The following is a 4,588-nucleotide window of genomic DNA, read 5'->3' as shown; positions in this document are numbered from 1 at the left end:
TATTATTATTATTATTATTATTATTATTATTATTATTATTATTATTATTATGATGATCGGAATTAGTGCTTGAATTCACCTTAATAATCAGATAAATATACAACAAACTTAAACTTAAGGGGAAAAACACATGACAGTTATGTCAGGAATGACAGGTATGTAAAGGGACGGCTGTGTCTCAGGAGGTAGAGGCTGTGTCTCAGGAGGTAGAGGCTGTGTCTCAGGAGGTAGAGGCTGTGTCTCAGGAGGTAGAGCCGGCGTCTAAGGATCGCATGGTCGGCAGATCGGCGGTTCGAGCCCCAGCTGGCCACATGTCGAGGTGTCCTTGGCCAAGACACTGAACCCCAAATTGCTCCCAATGAGCGGGCCGGCGCCTTGCATGGCCGCCATTGGTGTGTGAATGTGTGTGTGAATGGGTGAATGAGAGGCCGTCATTCCTACCTGGAGAAGACAGAGGCAGGTGCGTGAGGACCAGCAGGTATGCAGCTACACTTAACCCCTTCATGACCCCTCTCTCTTCTTCTCTCCCCGAGGATGGACAGAACCGACTCTTCTAGAACTCTGGTCCTCTGTGAGGTGCTGCCCGGCCACGTCTCTCCAAACAAACAAATGAAGGAAGGAAGCTCATTTGCAAGACAGACGTCTGAGGAGGAGGAGAGAGAGAGAGAGAGAGAGAGAGAGAGAGAGAGAGAGAGAGAGAGAGAGAGAGAGAGAGAGAGAAGAGAAGAACTGGTCGAGCAAGGGCTGGCCCAGCCAATGATACTGCAGGGAGGGCCGGGGCGGTCGACCAATGAGGCTGCAGGAGCTTTAACTTCCTCCTCAGATTGTGTCCTTCCAGTCTTCCACCTCCCCTTTCCCTCACTCCCTCTCTCTCCCTCCCTCTCTTTCTCCCTCTCCCTCCCTCCCTCTCTCTCTCTGCCTCCCTCTCTTTCTCCCTCTCTCTCCCTCCCTCCCTCTCTCTCTCTGCCTCCCTCTCTTTCTCCCTCTCTCTCCCTCCATCTCTTTCCCTCTCTCTCCCTCCTGCTCCCTCTCTTTCTCCTTCACTCACTCTCTCCCTCCCTCTCTCTCCCTCCTTCACTCTCCCTCTCCCTCCTTCACTCTTTCTCCCTCTCCCTCCCTCTCTTTCTCCTTCTCTCTCTCTCCCTCCCTCTCTTTCCTTCTCCCTCTCCCTCCTTCACTCTCTCTCTCTCTCCCTCCCTCTCTTTCTCCCTCTCTCTCTCAGGTTGCACCTCTGAGATTTGAGTAAAGCTATTTCACTTCCAAAACAGAAACCCAGTATGGTCGTCTTTGTCTGAGAGGGAAGTTTGTAAACAGACATCAGAGAGAGAGAGAGGGAGAGAGGGAGAGAGAGAGAGAGTGGGGGAGAGGGAGAGAGAGAGGGAGAGAGAGAGAGAGAGTGAGGGAGAGGGAGGGAGAGAGGGAGAGAGAGAGAGAGAGGGAGAGGGAGAGAGAGGGAGAGGGAGAGGGAGAGGGAGAGAGAGAGAGGGAGAGAGAGACAGAGAGAGAGAGAGGGAGAGAGAGAGGGGGGAGAGAGAGAGAGAGACAGAGAGAGAGAGAGATAGAGAGGGAGAGAGAGAGAGGGAGAGCCTGCATGAAGGAGAATAGAGGTGTTTTTGGACCTGGGTGTGTTTGTCATTACCAGGGTATGAGAGGGCTACAGGGTTAGCTAGCTCTTCAACATTACCGCCATTAACAACGTAACGCAATATTATACTAGTAACAACAACAGCATGGGGAGGCTGGGGAGGCGGGTTACAAACCAGGAAACAAAATAAATATTATATCAATAAATATCAGATCAAGCATTGGGCAGGAAGCATTCCAGCTGCTCTGATATACACGACACACACACACACACACACACACACACAGGGCCGTCAAGGCCCTGAACACAGAAAAGGCCTAAGTTCTGGGCCCAGGACAGTCCGGACGGATTGTATGGCAGCTAGTGCTGAGGCACAAACATGTACATTTTCAAGCCTGCAAACTGTGACACTTTAAAATAATGTGAAAAAATACTTTTGTGCAATATGACAACCCTAGTTGACTATCTGTGCAGTATAGTACAGTGGATTGTGTACATAGCCTTTATTGATGTAAACCAGCTCCTTACCTTCTTGTGATTTTATGCTTTTATGCTTTTTCTAAAATGTTTTTTTTTTTTTCCCTTTCCTAACACCAGGGGAGCCACCCCTCCTAAATTTCGTTGTTTGGTACCTGTACTGTAGCAATGACAAATAAAGTCCATTCCATTCCATTCCATTCCATTCCATTCCATTCCACACACACACACACACACACACACACACACACACACACAACAACAACAACAACAACAACAAACAACACAGAGGGTATTCAGGTGTTCAATTAGCTCTTTATTTCAATACAGTATTCAAAAGAACAATTTACATTTACAATGAACAGAGCTGAGAGCAGTAACATTGCTAGATAAGGAAGATATTTCATAATTTCTTCACAGGAAATATACATACACTCACATTTGTTGAAGCCCTTTTGCATAGAGTCCTGACTTGAAGCGATATATATAAAACTGGGACTCTATATGGATGAAGACACCTGGACGTCTGGACCAGAGATGGGGAACATCTAGACATGTAGAGGACCAGAGATGTGGAACATCTAGACATCTAGAGGACCAGAGATGAACATATAGACATCTAGAGGACCAGAGATGTGGAACATCTAGACACCTAGAGGACCAGAGATGAACATCTAGACATGTAGAGGACCAGAGATGTGGAACATCTAGACACCTAGAGGACCAGAGATGAACATCTAGACACCTAGAGGACCAGAGATGAACATCTAGACACCTAGAGGACCAGAGATGAACATCTAGACACCTAGAGGACCAGAGATGTGGAACATCTAGACACCTAGAGGACCAGAGATGAACATCTAGACATGTAGAGGACCAGAGATGTGGAACATCTAGACATGTAGAGGACCAGAGATGTGGAACATCTAGACATGTAGAGGACCAGAGATGAACATCTAGACATGTAGAGGACCAGAGATGAACATCTAGACATGTAGAGGACCAGAGATGTGGAACATCTAGACACCTAGAGGACCAGAGATGAACATCTAGACATGTAGAGGACCAGAGATGAACATCTAGACATGTAGAGGACCAGAGATGAACATCTAGACATCTAGAGGACCAGAGATGAACATCTAGACATGTAGAGGACCAGAGATGAACATCTAGACATGTAGAGGACCAGAGATGTGGAACATCTAGACATGTAGAGGACCAGAGATGAACATCTAGACACCTAGAGGACCAGAGATGAACATCTAGACATGGAGAGGACCAGAGATGAACATCTAGACACCTAGAGGACTAGAGATGTGGAACATCTAGACATGTAGAGGACCAGAGATGAACATCTAGACACCTAGAGGACCAGAGATGTGGAACATCTAGACATCTAGAGGACCAGAGATGAACATCTAGACATCTAGAGGACCAGAGATGAACATCTAGACATGTAGAGGACCAGAGATGAACATCTAGACATGTAGAGGACCAGAGATGTGGAACATCTAGACATGTAGAGGACCAGAGATGAACATCTAGACACCTAGAGGACCAGAGATGAACATCTAGACATGGAGAGGACCAGAGATGAACATCTAGACACCTAGAGGACTAGAGATGTGGAACATCTAGACATGTAGAGGACCAGAGATGAACATCTAGACACCTAGAGGACCAGAGATGTGGAACATCTAGACATCTAGAGGACCAGAGATGAACATCTAGACATCTAGAGGACCAGAGATGAAGGTCTGGACTAAAGCAGAATCAACAGAGTTGTGATCAACAGAAAAAAACGATACCAGCAAATTATGTCGAGTTGTTGCTGTGGTTGTAGCCCTTAACACTAGGACAGCCATGGGTGGGGTCATTAACACTAGAACAGCCACGGGTGGGGTCATTAACACTAGAACAGCCACGGGTGGGGTCATTAACACTAGAACAGCCATGGGTGGGGTCATTAACACTAGAACAGCCACGGGTGGGGTCATTAACACCATTAAAAGCCATGGGTGGGGATTTGTATATCTTTAAACTCGATCAAATGTCAGGACCCTCCTTTCATGACTTTTCCTAGATATGTGCGTTCTAACACCCAGTATCCTTACATCTTCTAAATCACATCAGGATAAGCTAGTATTAAATAAGAACAATATTCCATTTGTTCATTTGCTTTAATGAAATGACTCTGCGAAATGACAATAATTAAACAAGTCCTGAGCAGGGCGAACGCAGGTGTAAACATTAGAACAGTAGTCTATCTATTTCCCTTTCCGGTGCGTGCACCTAAACATATGACCGTAGTGCAATATTCCCTAAGTATGAAGATATTTTGTTTTTCTGTTTAGGAGGAAGGCTAATTTACAAGCCGGACAACTAGTGGTCGTTGTGTGTAAGTAGCAGCTTCCCATTGTAAAGACTATGGTCATTTCCCCCCCGAGGCAGCTCTTATAGTAGGTAAACTAGACACGGCTGTTCTAGTGTTAAACTCTTATAGTAGGTAACATAGACACGGCTGTT

At 46.2% G+C, this 4,588-nt stretch overlaps 1 protein-coding gene across 4 annotated transcripts in view; it reads right to left on the bottom strand.

Annotated features, from left to right (window-relative positions):
* Positions 1-2,365: 2,365 nt before the first annotated feature.
* The window catches only part of hpn (hepsin), a 34,208-nt gene continuing 31,985 nt past the window's right edge, over positions 2,366-4,588 (bottom strand). For 3 of the 4 annotated variants that reach the window (XM_080540291.1, XM_080540290.1, XM_080540292.1), the window contains one exon: positions 2,366-4,588. This exon is cut by the window's right edge and continues 3,683 nt beyond it. The gene's annotated coding sequence lies outside the window, so the exon portion shown is untranslated. The other variant, XR_013937690.1, reaches the window with a different exon arrangement.

Source organism: Nansenia antarctica (genome assembly GCF_963989245.1).
Source record: "Nansenia antarctica genome assembly, chromosome: 10".
Taxonomy (NCBI): Eukaryota; Metazoa; Chordata; class Actinopteri; order Argentiniformes; family Microstomatidae; genus Nansenia; species Nansenia antarctica.
This window is presented reverse-complemented; position numbering and strand designations above follow the sequence as displayed.